Source organism: Balearica regulorum, chromosome 5, assembly GCF_011004875.1.
Source record: "Balearica regulorum gibbericeps isolate bBalReg1 chromosome 5, bBalReg1.pri, whole genome shotgun sequence".
NCBI lineage: Eukaryota > Metazoa > Chordata > Aves > Gruiformes > Gruidae > Balearica > Balearica regulorum.
In genome coordinates, this window is record NC_046188.1 from 13,091,200 (window position 1) to 13,111,597 (window position 20,398).

Sequence of the window (20,398 nt, forward strand, 5' to 3'; positions counted from 1 at the left end):
ATGCCAAAGATGAGGTTTGGCACAGGATTGTCCTATACCCTTGCCAAAAGCTCTCCTAAGAGCACACTCAGTTAGTTTATATTACTACTTTTGAAAAAGGAAACATTAAAGAAACCATATTTGTAATACAGTATAAAGGTCCTCTGAAGGCTGAAAATGCCTCCCTCTGGCCCCACCTCACTGCATAGGGCTAGGGGAAGTGATGGAAAAAGGAGTCCTACAGTCAAAGAACTGCCTGTGTGAGGCCTGGGAGCTAGGACAGCTTCACTCTAACCCTCATTTCCCTGCAGACTCTGTTTTCAAAAGTTGTTTCTAAGTCTGGTTGCCCAAGTCGAGACAACCATGGCTTCATTTTCAGCAAGTCTGGGCACTGTTAGCACCTGTTGATTTCACCGTGACTGTTCAAGGGTAGAAGGACATAGTATAACTTCTGCCAGTCTCCCAAACTACTGGAAGTCCACAGAGTACCCAGTGCCCTGGTCTGTCCCTCTCCATCTGTGACCCTATGAGCACTACTGCATCCCCTCTGCAGCTTCTGTGAAAGGTCACAAAGCCAGAGAAAGGCCATGGGTTTTGTATGTCCAACTTGCATTTTCATTGCTCTTAAAGTAGTACAACCTCTAGCTGGTGTCTGGAAATCCAGGCCTTTCTCTGGTACCTGGAGTGACACAGCAGGCATATTCTCTTAATTTTGGCTTTATATGGCAGTGTCCTACCTATTGGGGAAAAAGAGACTTGAGGGATCTGACTTACTATGCTGTAGAGAGAGAACTGTTGTTCATGAAACTGTTTCATTTAAATATAGCAGTTTACTTTCTTACACTTCTAAGCAGTCTTCAAGTCTGAGATAATATATAATTAAAACACAGAAGGCTATTGTCATAGAAATGTCTGATTATGTAGCTGTATTATGCACAGAGTGAGAGCATTTCAGGTGATTGCACAGATACTTGTGTATTGTAAAAGTGAGAAAAATTTGCGTATGTGTATCCATCCATCCGAGCTCAAATTGTGTTTTTAGAAACTGAAGCCAGATATTAAAGTCTTCATCCAGCTGAATATCTCTCTGTTCCTGGAGTTGTCCATTCAGGCCATTCATTGTCTATGGGCTGCATGGGTCAGGAGTAGTTGGCTGTCAAGGAGACATCAGGTAAAACATAGAAGTCACTTTTTTTGCATTTGAGTTCCCCACACTAAAATGGCAGCCAAAATTTCTACATGGAATTTTCAAATATACTTTTGTTTTGTTTTGTTTTGTTTTTTAAAATAAACTGCCACATCCAGAATTTCTTGTTCAACCAAATGCCTTTTCCCCTAGGGATCAGTCCAAAGAATTTCCATGAAGTGACTGAATACCTAAGTGTTAGGGATACATATGCAAAATCTGCAAATTGTATGTGAGCCTCCAGTCATGCAGTCTTTTTTCCAGTCTACAGGTTTTTTTTCTGTAGGCATATTTGTCTTTGAGATCTGTCGGAGTTGCACCAATGTGGATCAAGCTCCAGGGTCAGGCTCTTTAAGACTTTTTAGTGAAAGTTATCACTTGAGTTACAAAGCATTTGTACTATGATATGAAGATGAAACCATGCTGCAAGTTCTTCAAGTACTCAGAGAGGGAGTTATTTTATACTCTGCAATTGTCTTCAACACTAGTATTTCTGGAGAGAATAAATGTGGAAAGCTTCAGTGGGTAGATCCTCCTGTCATAACTTCATGCTGATACTCAGATGGCAGTCCTTGAAGAACTTCATCCGTTGTTCTGGTGTAAATAGATTTTTTGTTTAGTTAACCTGCTGGAAGATTTAAAAGGAAATCAACATGTTCTGTAGACTCAAAGAATGGGAACTGTTTATTTGTACTTTCTGACCTCCTGCACATTACAGGCCAAAAAATATTGCTCTGTCACATCTGCCTTGAGCCCAGTTCCTTCAATGTTTGATTAAAGTGTTACCCATAAACGTAAACTTCCGAGCACAATTTCTCTTCTACTGTTGCTCATTTTGAAAAACCATGATTCCCTGAGCTCAGAATGAATAAAGTCTCGTTTCCTATGGCACTGGATTCTCTGGTTTTCTAACAAGGCACAAGCTCCAATTGGAGCTTTTCCAGTGGCTAGGAAATTCCTGACAGCTCAATACTAGTGGATTCTCTGAAGCCTAGTAGGTTATGTCCACACTGAAGCCTTTCATTTATTGGGAGCACTAAGGCCATCTATTCACTCATCCAACTATTTTCTGCATCGTGTTAAGAATTTTATTGTTTTTGAGGTGTCTGCTTTTATCAGCATAGGGTTAGGAATTTAATTATGTTTGAGGTGTCTGCTTTTATCAGATGTGATTGGAATTGATGATTGTGTCCAAAAATTATCGAAGGGGTAATATGCATGTGACCACTCAGGCAAAGCATGAGAGCATAAGATCTGTTTCCCTAGGAAATCTGGCACCTGTACTGCCAGAGATATCTGAACCCCTGTGGATTTTTATTGTTCTATTCTTACTGTTCATTAGAGAAGGAGAGATAAGAGAGCTTCATCAGATGGAAAACAGCATTCCCAGAGGATATCAGCAATGACTGATGGACTAACTTCTTTCTGACATGTGCCCATTTCTGGGGTTCCTTTACAGCATCGTAGGTCTTTAAAAAGTATGTTTAAAATACACTGCCCTGCTACACTCAAAATGAGAGTTAGTAAATAGTTTAATTTTTGTCATATTTTCAAAGTACTTTGTCATGTCAACAGCCAACGGGCAGGATGCAAGTGAAATGTTGAGGCTCTGTTTGCCTTCACTTCTGTTTGTATTTGCAATATCTGAAGATGCTCCTAGATTTTGTTACAGTAATACTTTTCATTTAGAAATTCAGACCTCCTCTGATGTGAGCCCCAAACATTTCCATTTCTAAGTGCAAAAAGTTGATCCCTATGTAATTATAAAGTGGTGCCAGGTTTTAACCACACTACCTTACCTACCCTAGTCCTTTGGAAATGTTTTACTTGCAACAACTTTATATACTAAACATGTTTGTTTAATAAAAATGTTGTTATGATAACTATAAACAACATATTTTTTATATGACTAATGTTTTCATGAAGTTGCTTTCATTTTCACAGGTCACTGCTTCCTTTTCCAGCCTCACAAACAGTTTTCTCAATCATCTTGGGCATTGAGTTGGTGCCTCAGCACTTGGATCTGTGTCCTATGATTTGATCTTCTTTTCAGAGTGTTCTCTCGTTTGTCCCTGTCCATGTGCTGTTTTTCTGACACTTTTTTTATTTCTTGTGCCACTTTATGACAGTGTTTCTCCATGATGTGCTGTTAAAAGAGGTGAGATATCTGGAAAAAAATTAGGCTTAGAAAAAAAAAAGAAGCAACTGACCAATAAACTACCTAGAAAGTAAGTAATTTTTCATTTTCTAATTTCTTACGTGTGTGTGTGTTACTATCTTAAAATCTACTTTCATGACTATCTACAACATAGGGCATATTTTGTAAATGAGCTTAAACACTCTATCAAATTGTAATTATTCATGAATAGTCTCTCTTTATTGTTAATGATATGCATCACACTAACAGAGTTTGATATACTGATTATAAGAATAAAGTTCATCTGAGGTAACAGAGTTTATTCCTTTCTCAGGCATCCAGCCTGGATCTCAGCTTGCAAAGCAAGTACCTCCCCACATCTCATTACCAAAATAGCAACCTTCTTAATCCTTTGCTGTGAAGAACAAAGGTTCGATTCAGTCTCTGGAGCAGAAATAGGATCTTATTAATGCACTGGCAACTACAGTGTTGTTATTTTTGTTAGAAAAGGGAGAAACAGGAATTTGCTGATATAGGTTAGATTAAGGCCTGTTATTGTTTTGAGCTTAATCAGATTGTTAGTTGGGCCTTTCCAATGGCAGCTGCAAATCTACAAAATATCTTGCAATTTAATATTCTGGATGAATTCAGGAGCTACTTCCTGGAAATTCACTTCTATTCTTTGTATCTGTTCTGAAAGGCTCACTCAGGGTATCAGTTAAATGGTATATTGCTCACTGTGCAAGTGGCGGAACTAGGAGGAAAGCTCTTCTGTCACTCTTGCCTGGAGTGCTGGTCTTCCTGGGCTCATTCCACTTGCCATCCAGTGGATCAGAACTGAGACCCCAGGCACCAGCGAGGTACCTAGTGCTCAGCCTTTGTGGAGCACTGACTCAGAAGTGGTCTGTGCATTAGCTGAGTGTCCAGGCTTGAGCATGTTACAAGTGATGTATGAATTCACATTTTGAAGTATTCGAGCTCTGATGATGTTTTATAGAGTCTTTTCTTTCTTTTGAAAGATGTGCTGTCAAGTAGTGTTGGGCTGCAGTGAACTGTGGAATTTCGGATCCCTGCGGAGTAGGCTCTCTGTGCCTCTGGCAGCTCATCAGGATAAAGTTGAAATTAGGATTGCAGAGAAGAGCCAGAGGAATTGCACTTGGTGAATTAAATGTTATTGAGCTTGAGGACCTGGAAAAGGGTGAGGGAAGGATCTGGGTGAGCTCCCAAATTGGTATGAATGACTGGCATAGAAGGTATTGCTTAGAGCAAAAATAAATGCAGTGTAACTGATCCGTTGAGACCAGCAAACTGTTTCTGGAAATGACTGGTGGTTGATAATTCTTAGCGATAGGCAAATGCCATACTCCAAAATACGTGTGGTCCATTGTGCAATTCTGTGTGGGTGTGGATCTTTGCAGGTTATTGGCCTATACCCTCTGGCACAAAATGTGTTTGCATAAGTCTTAGCATGTAGAACTTTGGGTGTTTATCTTCATGTGTATGTGAAAGGTTCAGGGTTAAGCGAGGGAGAGCTATCCCAGAAACTGAGGTCACCAGAAGCATTCTGGATAACTGTTCCCAGGCCTGAGTACTGTCACAGAAAATGAAGACCACTAAGATGGCATTTGCAATGAACCTCAATTCTCTGTTTCTATTCCTCATGGTTAGGACAAACACTGTGTTTGGCCTCCAGGAGATATGACAAAGATATGTCTGTTGATGCAGTATGTAGGCTGAGACTTGTGGCTTGAGTGTGTGGACTTTTATTTGTCACTTGGAAGAGATTTTTGAGCATAGTCTAACGCAATTATGTTGTATTAATTGCTATTTTATCCTGATTGTATGTGTCCCCAGAAGGCTTTAAGTATCAAGTTTTGATAAAACAAGAATGTTTCTAGTGCCAGTAGGATATTTGGGCCACAGCCTGTTCTCTGTTGCACCACTGTAAAGCTGGGATAATTGTACTGTCTTCTGAGTGACAGTGGTAGAGCTAGAGTAGGACTGGACCTGAGAGAGGAAGCTGTGAGTGTGCGTGTGTCTGCCTTGGGCAGTGAAACAGCTGTCTGAAGAAACAGCTCATGTACTGCTCCAATTTCCCCTTGATGGTTTCCAGCTGTCTTCTTATCCCTGGCATACAAAACATTAATTAGCTTCAGCTTATGAAAATAAATGAGAGGCAGTGTGTGTTACTCACCTTATAGTGCTGCACATAAACAACGTGCTACATACAACAAACTGTGATCACAGATGCTGAGTGACATTATAGTTATTAAGCCAGGAGCTGAGTAAAGAGAAAGTTCCTGTGGCAAAGTAGTCATAGGCTAGATGGTTTTTCAGACTGTGCAACAGAGGAAGACATGCTTCCGTGCAGGAGATCAGGGTGTATTGCACCTGGACCACAAATGAGAGTGTTGCAGACTTCATGCTTTGATCATCACAGGTCTTGTGGTATTGACTGAGGCAGAAGAAAGGAAAGAGCTAAATAGAACAGTAAAGGAAGAAGGCAGTATTGCTATTTCCCGAACCAGTAAGCACATACTTGTAGGATATTGACAGTTTTGGGTGTTTTGTTTTTACATTTCTTGCACATTTTTTGATTATAGATCCTAGATGGGCTCCTCAGAGAATATGAAGAATGAGTAGATATAAAACACGTTTGAAGAGTTTGCACACCTAGATTTTCCTACCTCTTAGTATGTTGTCACCATGTGAGACTGCATGAGTGATAGTTTATGCTGTTGTAGCAAGACCTGATACTATCTTGCTGCCCAGGTTGGTAGGAAAGTATTAGCAGAAATTGACTGAAATCAAGAGATGCAGGAGAAAACAGATTAAGGCAGGCATAGAAATCACAGTGTCTTAACACCATTGCTGATCCCAAAGGCTAGAAAGATTTTACTGAATTGGATGGGCTGCTAAAGGCTCTGTCTAAATCAAATTGGAAATTACAAACTCAAATTTAAGTGAGTATTAGAGACTTAGTGGACAAGGTTATGCAAAAATTGGAGTATGTGTGGAGGCTGCAGTGATGATGGAAGAGTTTCTGTGCAAAGGAGAAGAAGGTGTTGACACGTTGGTGCTGCCCAACTAGAAGTGTTGTATAAGGCTGGAGAAATTATCCCTATGATTTAAAAATATGAACAATAAATGAACTACAGATACTAGTGTGGACAATAATGAATCTGGACAAATGTACTACTTAAAACTCAATATTTGATTACTGAGATTATTTGGTAAATTAATGGCCTATTGGGGTCATCAAACAACAAAATTAGATGAATTATGATTTAAATGTCAAATAGGGTTTTTTTGTTTAGATCGTATAATGTAACCGTGATGAAGTTCTGTTATGATGGGGAACTTTTTCCTGGACGTGTGTGGACCATGGAAGAGAAAACAGAGAAGAAAGCAGAAAACTTGTTTGGAAGGGTAGGGGGAACTCTTGGCTTGTATGAATTTTACCTGTCTTACACTTAACTCCTGATGCAAGCTGAGATCAGAAGTGCTGCAGATCTATAAGCAGGTAGTTTCTGCTTAATTTAGTGCATTAACCTAGCTATCCACTGGGTGGAGACGGCAGACAAACTTCCTATTAGGTGTTTTGCTATAAAAATGATGGGTGGAAAGTAGCCCAAAGTCTAGGAAAGTAACAAAGAGACATGGTGGAACTGCACAGGAGGCTGGGACTGGAGATGAAAGTGGACAAGATTCAGAAGAAAACCAGTTTTTAGTTCTCACTTGTGCTTTTTACTCCAGAAAGATAGAGCAATAGGATTTGTGTGCATTGTAGAAAGTTTAATTTTATCAAAGCATTTGATGTTTATCTCATGTCTAAGACTGATGCAGCTGTAGGAAATCTCATGTGTTGGCTGATTGCCATGACCTTAACCAGAGGGCTTTCAGACTGCAATGCTGAATTCAAATTTATCTATCTCATCCGTTCAGTAATACTTTGTGAGGTGCTGGTTTTTTCCTGGGGACCTGTCACCTTACAAAATCTGGGAAATTAAATTAGTGAAAGAAGTTTGGTGGAGCATATGTTGGTTTCATAGTTTCATGAGAAATGAACCCTGAAGGAACATGTGCCTCTGAGCAGGAGAGCACTCAGCCTTCTTAGTGGAGCAGGACTCAGTGTGAAGCTGGGAAAGTGTCAATGAGGAAGAGTTTCGGTACACAAAGTTAGGAATAATTGTATCAATTCAGAAAGTGAGCTACCATATTCTGACAGGCTTTTCAAACTACTGAGCAAGGCCAGCCTTTACTGGACTGTGAGAATATTACACAAGAGTCATCCTGCATTTCTACTCCTAACTGCTTGAGTCACTGAAGGTATGTCTACTCAGGGTTTGGCAGGCAGATATGAACTCATTCTGTCCATGGTCCAAGCTGGCTGGGTGAAAGCTGGCTCTGAATGGGAAGCTGTGTAGCCATCATTAGCATGTGGCTGAGCCTGAACTAATAAGTCCTGCTGGGAAGCAGAATATATTAGCTTGGGATCAGCATTACAGTGCTGTAGTTACATGACTTTAGGATTAGAGGTAGCTTCTATCTGGGCGTCTTGCAGCACTTGCAGAGGGAATTGCATCTGCTTGCAAATGGGCATTGGAAGCGCACCCTGAATATATTAGGTGTAAAAATGGTGCCCAAAAGGCTGCCCATTCTTTTTAAAAAAAAAATCTTGAGTAAAAATCCAGTGCCAAACTGCAGCTTTAACAAACAATGTGCCTTCAGATACTTTCTGTCAGGTCTGAGGCGTGATGTATGCTAATACTAGAAGTAAGGCTTAAAACTGTATGTTTGAATGGAAACCCAACTGGTCAGTGGGAAGGACTGTGCAGCCATGACAGATGAGCACCTTGCAGTAATATATGCCTGAATTAAATGTCACTCTCTATACAGTCCATTACACAAACCACTTTCTCACTTGTATACAATAAATGGAAAGTGCAAATGACAGCTTATTTATCTGGTGTCCCAAACTCCTAGGTCACTTAGGTACTTTTGAAGATGTTCTTTTTCAAATTACTTTCTGTAATTAATTTCTATGCCTCTGATTGTCAGAAAAAAACTTTCTAAATAAAATTCATGGGCATTTAAACAATTATTTTGTCTTTAGCCTCAGGAGTCCATTAGCTGCTATGTTCTTGAAGCAAATTAAAACAATGCATTCTGTAGGATATAAAACTATTCCTAACTGTGGCAGTGGATCAGTGCAGTCATTAGATTAATACCAACTATTATCATCCAGGATGCTCATCTGGTTTTACTGAGCTTTGTTAACGAAATGGAAATGTATGATTAAAGTCATCCTGTCTGTCTCTCTAAAGTTGTGCCTGTGAATGAGTCACTGTTTTACAAATGGGTGTTGCCAGACGCTGATATTGAATACGGCTCCAGCCGTCAGAGCTCTGGGTCCAGCACCGCATTCTTGGAGTCCAGACTGGAACACTGAAATTCCCATTGAAATGTGTGGGAATTCTGCATGGCCAAAGCCCAGCTACCTTTATGGCTGGCTGTGGCAGCTTGGAGAGAGATGCAACTCTATGCAGTAGGAATGTAATAGCTTGGGGACTCAATATGAATTTCATGCATCTCTTCACTTAGTCACTTGAAACCCAAGACAGAATTGAGGATACCACATTCCACTTAAGCTTTGTTTGTTTGAGGTCAGTTGAGTGCCCTCTGCTGTCTCTGGACGTGACACCTTCTGCTCCACTGGCAAAGTTGCAGCTGTGGTTTCCATGCTCGCTGGGCACAAGAACTATTTGCACAGAGCAAGCCCCAGTGTGTCAGTCGGCTTGCCTGCCCTGCCCACTGCAGTGGCCCTGGCTGGCCGCAAGAAGGGTGGAATGTGCTTCAACCTTTTGGCAGATATATAGCTGTTTGCATGTCTCAAAGTAAATAACTCCCAAAGATCTCCGGGTGGAGTTGCTCACAGAAAGCTGTGTCTTATGGGCAAGGTTGACCCAATAGTTAATTTTGCTTGTTTGCTTCACATACGAGATAGGGTTTGAATAGTCCTGTCCTTGGGGAATTTCACATCTGGATTCAAACTCTTTATGGCTACTGTCCCCTAATCTGTGCCATGGGCTGTTCCCAAGTCCTAGTTCTGTACTTTTCCAAGCTTTGTGTTTCATGTTGTCCCCTCAGGGGCATTTGTAAAAGTGGGAGGGCCAGATTGGTAGTTGTAAGAAAGAGAAGTATCATCACTGACGTCAATGCAGCCCTACCACTTCACATTTGCAAGGGATAAGGCCCGTCTACCAGTGTCACAGTCTGCTGGGGAGGAGGGGAGGCAGCCTGAGAAGTGTTGGGTTTGAGCTTCACCAAGTGACAAACAGAGAGTCTGAGCCCAGTAGCCAGACACGTTATAAAACAGGCTGTTGGGAGAGACAGCTCTGTGTGGAGGCTTGAGTCTTGATTTACTCCTGGTCATTGTCCTGATATTCCATGGCTTTAAGACAATTTAAAAAAAACCCTTAATATATGGACTTCTGTGAGGGTAATTGGCTGAGACCTCTTGTGTGGTCTCTGGGTGGTCTCATGTGGCATAGGAGGCCAGTTGTGCACATAGCTGCTTTTGTGCAGTTGGGTAAGGCTGTAGTGGAAAATGCAAGGCTGGTTGCTGGTGCTCTGTGTTACCAAATGTATGGCTACACATAGGTTTGAGGTAATTTAAAGCTTCCAAATCCTTTACCCATCTTAAGATTTATTAAATATTTTTGAAAGCCTGAGTTTAAGGGAATAATCCTGAATAGAAAGGAAGTGAGACTGAAAGCTCTGAGTAAAGCAGAAGAGAGCCATGGTTTTCTTGGGTGCAAAGGGGAGTAGAGGAGGGGGGAAAGGCCACTTGGTAATAGCATGTCCTTTCAGAGACCCACTAGTGCTGTTCCCAGAACTCTACCTGTTTGGTGCATTTCTTCTCCTGTCCTTTTGCTCATCTGAACAGTCTCTCCAGAAATCAGCAACTGGGAACACATAAGAAGTAATTCTCTTTGCCAGGTAAATGGGAACAATAGCGGAGTGGGAAATAATGAATCACTGCCATTAAAAAGAAAACTAGAGTTGCTCTCATAATCAACACAATGCAGTGTCTATTCTCAAATGTCAGGGCTAATAACTCACCATTTACAAATTAGATTTAACCCCCTCCCACACAAACCCACATAGTCCTTGCTAGCCTTCAAGCTTAGGTCATAGCTGCCTTTCTCTGAGGGCCACCAATAAAACCTTCAAAATATATCTCCTCCAGACAGTCTGGTTGCTTTCAAGATTGAATACTCCTCCCCTTTTGTCTTTGGATTTTGTTTTAGTTACAGCTACATCACTGAAAAATGTGGAAATGTCTTTGAAAGGCCATCTAAGGCCCTAATTGTCCTTAATGTAAGAGATCCATTATCGTCTACAGATGAAATGAATAATACAACAAGTAAGAAAGATTCCAAAGTTTTGGTTACGTTAATAAATTCCTAAACGTGAAGGAACTCACAGATCTTTATCCAACGCAACCAGAAATTATTAATGCAGGTGGGAGTATCAAAAGCTTGGGTGTTTCAACTGGTATCTTACAACATCTTCTGTTGAGACAGTGTTTTTCATCCAGTGTACTGATGGATTGTAACTGTAGCTGCCCAGAAAAGATGTAAAATGGATGCCAGTTTCCTAGATAACCATCATGTAGGTGTAGAACATGAGATGCTGCTAATTTCAGATGCTCATCAGGATGTTAATAGCATCCTTACTTTGAAAGTAGTGGGCTTGTTTGAATTTCTAGGCCTGAAATATAGGAAACAGTCAGGATATGTTTTTCAACCAGGATGTCTTTTAAAGTGAAGTTGAAACAGGTAACTGGAAAACAGGATGCAGAAGCAAACTTGGGACTAATTGGTAAAGTCCATTTAACAGATTCTGCTTGCCCAGTCCAACACAAGCAGTTTTTTATTAATTAATAAATCATTCTCTCTTTCTCTGCAGACAGAATTCTTCAAAGTAGTTTACATGCAGTTCTTAGCACAGCTGCTTGCTGGGGGTGTGTGCTCTGTGTGGGGGATCTATCAGCAGCCTGGCTACCTCTGTGTGATCTTGGGTAAGGCCTGGATAAAAATCAAAGGCCAGATTGTTCTGTTTTAGCAAATGTGTTGCCTGGGGCCTGCTAATTAATAGAATGTCTAGGAATGTCATACATCTATTGGGAAAAAAAAAAAAAGCATCACTTGAAAATTGCTATTGTTTTAATTGAATGTTATAATTTTCACATAGCGACCGATATCTCAGCCTACCAGTCTTTTTGAAAGAGCAAACTGGAACATGGGAAAACAGGCTGCTCATAGGGAAACACTGTCTGGTTTTAAGTTATTTTTTAACATAGGTCTCACAGAGCCATAAATGCTCCCACATGTTGACTGGGGGCCTTATCCTGAAATCCAAACTTGTGTTTCATTCTTATGAGTTATTCCATCATAAGTCAGTGCCGGAGGCTGACTGTAAACAGGAGTTGCAGAATTGGCCTTATTTTGACCAAGCAATAGAGCGTAACTCTGGGAACATTTGCTGGTGATATGGCACTTAGTAACATGGGCAGACCAGCTGAAACTCCGAGGTTGTGCATGGCGGTAGGCATGCAGGATTGTCTACCAGTAAGTGTTTGCAGGATTGGGTGGTAGGTGGTCCTACTTTATTTGCTGTTTTAACAGAAGTCTGGTACTTGTTATGGAGTGAGTTAGTTCCTCTGGGAAAGGTGGGTGTAACTTGTCAGGACATGAAGGATAACTAACCTCAGACATTTGGGAAGTTGTGTGTGTGTGTTTTGGATGCATATGATTTTGTTATGTAAAATAGTGAGGCTCACCCCCCTCTCTGCCTGATCATGCCCTCTTGTGGGTTTCTGCACAGCTCTTTTGAAGGAGAAGGGTAGCTCATATGATGAGGTGAGAAAGAAGATGAATGGAAATAGAAACCAGGAGGAATCAGATCTTCAGCTGAATAGTTATAAGGGCTTCTAGTATTAAATTTTTTTCTGTCCTGTGTCACTGGGCCTATACGGAAAAAATGAACATTATCTAAAGGTTACATCTTGAGAATAATTTGGCCACGATTTAATTGTGCATGATGAGAGACATTTTGTATGATATCCCACTGTAAGTAGTCCTCAAATGCATCCACATGCTGTCAGAAGAAGCTAAAATCCTTCTTTTTCTTCTCTGTGTAACTCTTGGATTGGCAGATACTTTTCATATGATTTGTTTCTATCAGTGCATTACAGCACGGTTGTGTGCTCTGGGCCATGGGTATAATTTTGAAGGCTTCTTATGCTGAAAACTCCCTCAGCTGGCAAAATTCAGTGCTAGATTTTCTGGGAACCCAGCAAATATGGAGGTAGAAAGAAGCAATGGGGAATGGAGTATCTTTTTTTCTGTCAAATACAGTTGTAGTATCTCTGCAACACTGTGCTTTAAGTACAGTATGCTGTTCTTGGCTTTTGTGAGAGTTCTGGAAGGGTTTTGTGCACTGCACAGTCTGATTGACAAAGAGGTTTTCTGTCCTCGCGTGACCTTCTTTTAATTTAAAAAAAAATTCAATAAAAGTTCAGCCACACAGCAAGGGATGAATTTAAAGGCTGCACACCATGTGACAATGGTAAAACTTTCATAATAGCCATCATATTTGTTGGTTTAAAAATCAACTTCATTGTCATAGTTAATAGTTTGCAGCTGCTGTAGAACAGAGGCAAATTGCTATGTATGTGTCAGTCTTAAACGCAAGTAAGATCCACTGACTAGGACGACTTGGTTAGTTTTTCCTATCTATTGGTAGTATTGCTGATCATCATCTCTACGCGATGAGAGGAATTCATTGCCACATTTCAGCACTGCTGAGCTGACTATGTGATCTTGCAAGTAAAATAAACTTTTTTTCAGTGCCCTGCCAAAGTATACTCCATGACATCCCGTTAAAAAGGCTTCCAGGGTCGTGTATAAGTAGGTGAGTCCCCCTGAAAATGTAAGGGATATCATCAGCATTGATTTAACTAATGAAGTTACATGAAAAGCATTAAAGAATCAGAATTTATCACCTAATGTGAAGCTCAGGAGTAAAATAACCCTTGTTGGAAGATCACCAGGTAAGTTCACTGCCAACTTACAACTTATGAAAAGTATTTGTAATTTGCACCAAGTTCATATCAGATGGAAATGAGAAGTAGATGGCGCAATCTCTCTCCATCATGCTGGTGATGTGCAGAAGGTGTGTAAGGTCAGAATGGTCCAATGGCCAAAGTGTAGCAGCAGGCTGAGGGCAAGCAGAGGAGTATGTGAAGTGCCTGCTGGTTATCCTGGACTGGGGACCATCCACAAAAGCCTTCCTAAGGTATTGGGAGTTGTGGCAACTGCAGGCAATTATGTCTAAAGGGATGTGTTGTGCCTTTAAGCTGAGCAAATATAGTGTTGTTTAGATTTAGGGAGATTCTGCTTTACTTTTCCTCCTCCCTACTGTATCTGCTGTTAGATCAGAACTGAGCTAAAGCTGCAGACTAAAATGTGAGGGGTATGCCTTTTGAGCTATCACAGAAGGACTGTGGTTATTTAAAGAAGAGTATCCCTTGGTGTTTTAGGCACCTGTCTCTGTGTGAAGAACTCAGGGAGTTCAATAAATGCAGGTCAGGCTGTCCAGGATGCTGTGTTTTCATGGCTGAAACTCAGTTTTTCCTTCAAGAAAGCCAACAGTAGAGGAGTGAGAAGGTTTAATGACTGAGCTTACAAGAAGACAGTGCTTTTAGTGCTGAAGTCAAAGACTCAGAGCCCAAAGGGTGGGAAAAATTCCCCAGGGAAAAGACAGCCCACACAGTCTTGCTCTGGATTACTGTCAGTGCTACTTCACTTAAGTGAGGTTTCTGATGTGTTTCCTGGGACAGAACCTGACCCTCAGGTCTCATTTACAATTCAGAGAACTTCAGTTTGGCATTTCTGTGCACATTGTGTAATTGCAATAATTTCAAGTCTTATTATCCCTTCACGCTTGGTTAATTTGTCAATGTGCTAGTTTGTTTTATTCGCATAGAGACCATGACTAGCACTGAAGTCTAAAGTAAATACATGGGATCTCTAGTTAATCTGTGCTTACTTTTTCCCCTGGCCTTCTGTCTCCTGGTTTGAGGAGGTTGCTTTGTTTTACAAACAAATGGACGTGTATGCCAGAAGATGAGTAGCACCTTCAAAACACCCTGTTCAGCTTGTAGAGGGTCCTAGAAGAGTGGCTCCATGGAGTCTGGAAATACTTAAAGAGTAGGTACTTCCCCTCATTCCTTAACTGCATTCCCCATCCTCTTGATGGAGTTTCCTAGCCCTGAGGAGGGAGGGACATCTGGACTGAGCCCAGGTAATTTGTAAGTAATTTCACAATTAGATCAAATGTCCTTTCCTCAGCAAGAGTGAAGAGGGAAGGGAGATATACTCCTATTAGAAAAGGTGGTGCAGATGTCTGGAAGATACCAGCTGTAGATAATGTTGGAACTAGTCCTTTTGTATTAGAGCTGCCTGTATTTTTCTGTTTCTTGGGATAGAGCATCTTGCAGATTTTTGACCAATAGTTCTCTGTCTCTGACATCCATGAGTGTTTCCTGAAGATTGTTGACAACTAGCCATGTTGTTTTCCCTTGCTGGAAGTCATTCTTTTCTGAAGGAGACTACTTCATCTGAGCCTACAAGAGCAGTAGGCCTCTGTGATTAGAGAAAGAGAGTGGACTTTGTCTAACTAAATGTAAATGCATCTGAAATGTAAAAGTCTGCTGTTATGGTAGTCCTTGAGCATCCTTTTATGATCTGTGGATATGCAGTCCATACAGTCAATGGATGGTAGGGACCGGCTCTACTTATCCTAAAGCAGATGTGTAAAATGTCAGATTGACCCTGTCCATAACAGTGTCTGTATCTATTGACTAGATGGGAGACTGAGGCGAGATGAACACCCCCAGATTCTTTGTCTTCTTCTCACAGTGGTGGAGCAGTTTACAGAGGTGGTCTGTATTTCATCTTCCTTCTCAGGTTGCCTTCCTACTCTCCTCTAAATATTGACAGAACTTTTCAGAGCAGGCATGAAGTCAGTCTGTTGAATATAAATTTTGATTTTTCTCATTGTAGCTTTGCCTGGGACAACACATAATCTACTGACATTTTGGAACTCCAGGAGAAACAGGGAATGTTTTCACCAGCAAAGGTCTCTTGGAATTGGTTGAAAGAAGAATGGAACACTCCTGGTTCTTGCACTTCCTTTTCTTAAGGTATTTTTCCTCCTATCTGATTTCCAAAGAGGAGTCTGATTTTCATTTCACATTGTCCCACCCCTGTGGCATTTTTGACATTGGCCAGAAATGTGAAGACTTGAATTGGAAAGGTGTCATCAAAACAATGACTAGATATACTTGGAAGAAAGGTTTATTATTTGGCTTGCTGCCGCTGAGAGTTGCTAATTACCAAGCAATTATGACCAGACATAATTTTTTCATTGTCTAAAGCTGCCTCTTGGGTTTAATATCTGACTGAAAACAAAAAGCAGAAAATTTTTGAGGAGTTCAAAAGAGGCCAAGAGATGTATAAATATTCCCTCAGGGCATCCTTTGCTACCTTGGACTTCAAGGCCAGGAGTTTGGCTGTCATTGTCTCCTTAGAAAGCATTCTCGGCTCCAGTAGTCTGATCCATCTTTTCTCTCCTGGGTTCTCAAATAATCAAATCATAAAAGTAGTTTGGGAAATACATTTTGCGTCTGTAACTCCTGTGATCTTTGGATGCTTCAGGAGTCAAAACTCCACATGGATTTGCCACAGCTGAGGGCTGTGCGTTTGACTCAAAAATCCTTTTGCACACAAATTAGAGGGCAACCAGTGCAAAACAATGTGGTTATAATGCATTAACTAAGCAGGAAGCATGGAGATCAGTCGCTGCTGTGTCAGGAAACAATTTGTCTGTGGAAATGGCATGGCACAGTGCTTGGGAAGACAATGCTGCGAGCAATGTTCAGTAGGCTGGCTGCTCAAGAAGGTCCTACAGGGGCACTGTCAGTGAATCAATAGGCCTGATTTATCACTGTATTATATTAATTCTACTCCAGGGTGACTCCATTCAAGTCAGTGAATTTATCCTAGGGTAAAACTGGGGAAAAACAGTGCCTCATCCCTCTTGCTTTCTGCATGAAGTGCTTCCACAGAGCCACATCGATTCTTTCAGTTCTGTCCTCTTCAGGGCCCAGCTGTGACAAGGTGGGAGCTGGAAGCCTCTCAGCATTGCTTAGAGGAGTTAAGGTATAATCCTGGTACTGGCAGAAATTTCTGAACCCCAGGTTTGCCTGCTAATCCTTAAAAATTGATGAAGATACATGAATCTTACAGTGTGGTTCTTGAGAAGTAAGCCACTTTGAAAATAGGTTTTACTGTTGGGATGGAACACCAGAGGCTGTCACACCACTAAACTGAGAATAAACAGAGAAGAAAGCCTGCACAAGAATACTGTGAAAGTGGGTATAAATGAGGGAGGGAGTAAACTCTTGCCTCCAAATGGAGAGTTTGGCATTTGCCTGTAACAACATGCAGGTGCTTTGCCAGCATGAAGAATAGGACTGAGAACTAGAAATCTATGTCTCCATGTTCGTCTTTCAGCAGTCTTCCAAGCACACACATTTTCATTCAAAATCACTACCAAGCTGTTTATGATAGATCTGTGCCAACTGCACTGTTTTATGTAGCCATCTAAGCCAAATCATTGTGACCTGATGTGACTCAGTTTTCTAAGAGGGTGCGCCTTCAGAATTCTCATTTTCTTCAGTAAAAAGTGAAACACTGGGAAAAGTATTGGAATGGATCTGAAAACAGTGCAGCATTCTTATGCAGAGGCAAGAGTGCCATTCACTAGAAGAAAATCTGTTTCGGGTGTGTTTTTCAAAATGAGTCTGAAATGTTCGTTGGAAAAATATCAGGAATCTTAGACTTAAGTGAACTAATTCACATGCTCTGATTTTGTCTATATCTGTGGTATTGGGGAGTGAAATAATAGATTCTAAAAGTGCTCTGTTCCTGAAGTTTTAGTTCACTTTTTGTTACCTGCATGTACATTTATTTAAGAGCATATGTGAAGTCTGTTTTTTTCTACTTTTTTCCCCTCTATCTTTCTCTTTCTCTCCGTCCATATTTCTCTGAATATAAGTCTTATACCTCTGTGTGAATGTAAAACCTATTAGAGATATGGAGAATGATTAAGTGTAAAAGATCCTTTTTTGGTCAAATATGATACTGTTTTCTTGGATTTATATATTCAGCTGTTTAGATATGTTCTCATGCATAGATAATAGGTGCTTATGCATTTTATTCTTGTTTCCTTAAATACTACTGAACAAATCAACAGTAAATTTTTCTGAAGTTCTTCAAATTGAGGTTAAATGCTTTCCAGGTCATAAATCCTCTTGGTCAGTGTGAGATGTTTTGATACTTAGTTGAAATCTGTCACCATCTTTCTTTTCAGTACCTCTACGTGGTTTTAGTTGCATCTGAGACCGAACTGAACATTTTAGCGCTGTCAGAATTTATAATCAGCAGTTGGTTTTATGTGCAGTGTTGCTGGGTTGATTTGTTTTTCAGAGGTTCCCACTACAACAGATACAAATAAAAATGGCTGGTTTTTTTTCCCATACCAGCCTGAGACTTTTTGTTTGTTTGTTTGTTTGTTTTTTTTTAAATACAGTAGTTGATGAGACACTTCCTTCTGATGGAATTTTAGATTCAATAGCATAATTGATTAAATAAGTAGGAGGAGATTACCCGAAATGACCTTTCAGCCTGAATATTTATTTGAATGGGAAAAAGATTTTTTTGAATGTACTTCCAGATAGTATCTACATTTCTTAGAAACTTGCAGGGCTTTTTGTGGGAAACCCCCAAACTATTTTTGTGTGGCTTTGGCCAAAAATATTTGGTTTTCTCTTACCAAATTTCAAAAAGGTTGAATAGTTGGCTTTTCTGAAGGAAAGGCAATACTTTCCATAAGGAAAAATCCCCATTTTCTTTCTAGCACTGCTTTTTTTCACATTTCTGACAAGCAAAAGAGTACAAAAGTACCTGGAAGTACAGCTGTTGTATCATGAAATTTCAAAGTAAAAATAAGATTTACAGTCTTTTGAGTTTTCACCTGCTGCAGCAGTGTGTTAGGCTCATACTTTCACTTAAATGCAAGTATAGATAAGTGTTTCTGCCACTGCATCTCTGCAAATAACCTTATGGCTTATTGCCAGTGATACCGGTCACTGAGGAATAGAGGTTGTGGTTGCCTAAACAATCAGTACTATTAATAAAAAGGACCAGTTGCCCTTTTCATACCACTCACTTGTGATTGCTTGAGTGTTCATGTCAGTGCAAAAGGTGTCAGATGAGGAAACTTTGCCAACTGAAAACTAATAATGAGAAAAAAGGAAAAATTAATGTGGGCATGAGAGTGTGACATGAACAGGTAACAGAGACCATGTATTTTGTTTGAAATATGAATTTATATTGCTTTGAAATTGCAGTGCAGTGGTGAGATGTGCTCAAGATTATGCGCTTGAGATTATGCAGTCTTGATGCCACAGTGAACTACAGATGTTCAATTGTATGAGGCAGTTCATAGAATCACAGAAGCATAGAATCACAGAAGCATAGAAGCATAGAATCATAGAACCATAGAAACATAGAATGGTTTGGATTGGAAGGGACCTTAAAGATCATCTAGTCCCAACCTCGCTGCCACAGGCAGGGACACCCTCCAACAGATCAGGTTGCCCAAAGCCCCATCCAACCTGGCCTTGAACACTTTCAGTGATGGGGCATCCACAACAGGCAACCTGTTCCAGTGCCTCACCGCCCTCACAGTAAAGAATTTCCTCCTAATATCTAACCGAAATCTACCCTCTTTTAGTTTAAAGCCATTACCACTTGTCCTATCACTACATGCCCTTGTAAACAGTCCCTCTCCAACTTTCTTGTAGGCCCCCTTTAGGTACTGGAGGGCTGCTATAAGGTCTCCCTGGAGCCTTCTCTTCTCCAGGCTGAACAACCCCAACTCTCTCAGGCTGTCTTCATAGGAGAGGTGCTCCAGCCCTCTGATCATCTTTGTGGCCCTCCTCTGGACTTGCTCCAACAGGTCCACGTCCTTCTTATGTTCTCTCCAATTTAGAGACAAGGTTGTTGTGTGGGACAGTATCAAATGCTTTGCACAAGTCCAGGTAGATGATGTCAGTTGCTCTTCCCTTATCCACCAATGCAGTAGCCCCGTCATAGAAGGCCACCAAATTTGTCAGGCATAATTTGCCCTTAGTGAAGCCATTTTGGCTGTCACCAATCACCTCGTTACATTCCATGTGCCTGAATATAGTTTCCAGGAGGCTCTGCTCCATAATCTTGCTGGGCACAGAGGTGAGACTGACCAGCATGTAGTTCCCTGGGTCTCCCTTTTTTTTTCCTTTTTAAAAATGAGGGTTATCTTTCCCCTTTTCCAGTCAATGGGAACTTCACCGCACTGCCATGACTTTTCAAATATGATGGAGAGTGGCTTAGCAACTTCATCCACCAGTTCCCTCAGGACCTGCAGATGCAACTCATCAGGTCCCATGGACTTGTGCACTTTCAGGTGCCTTAGATGGTCTCGAACCTGATCTTCTCCTAAAGTGGGCAGTTCTTCATTCTTCCAGTCACTGCCTTTGCCTTCTGCAGCTTGGGCCCTGTGGCTAGAGCACTTGCTGATGAAGACTGAGGCAAAAAAGTTGTTGAATACCTTAGCCTTCTCCATATCCTGGGTAACCAGGTGCCTCATTTCCTTCTGGAAAGGGCCCACATTTCCCCTAGTCTGCATTTTATCACTGGCATACCTATAGATGCTTTTCTTGTTGTCCTTGGCATCCCTGGCCAGATTTAATTCTATCAGGAGTTTAGCTTTCCTAACCTCATCCCCTGGCTGCTTGAACAGTTTCTGTCTATTCCTCCCAGGCTACCTGCCCTTGCTTCCATGCTCTGTAGGCTTCCTTTTTATGTTTGACTTTGTCCAGGAGTTCCCTGTTCATCCATGCAGGCCTCCTGGTGGTTTTG

The 20,398-nt window shown here is 40.9% G+C and overlaps 1 long non-coding RNA gene across 1 annotated transcript in view; it reads left to right on the plus strand.

Moving 5' to 3' along the window:
• The window catches only part of LOC142601987 (uncharacterized), a 415,639-nt gene that overhangs the window by 185,223 nt on the left and 210,018 nt on the right, over positions 1-20,398 (plus strand). Inside the window, exons 5-8 of the long non-coding RNA XR_012835563.1 lie at positions 2,508-2,628; positions 3,295-3,393; positions 3,637-3,664; positions 15,437-15,576. This is a non-coding gene — a long non-coding RNA (uncharacterized LOC142601987). The remainder of the gene's footprint in view (positions 1-2,507; positions 2,629-3,294; positions 3,394-3,636; positions 3,665-15,436; positions 15,577-20,398) is intronic.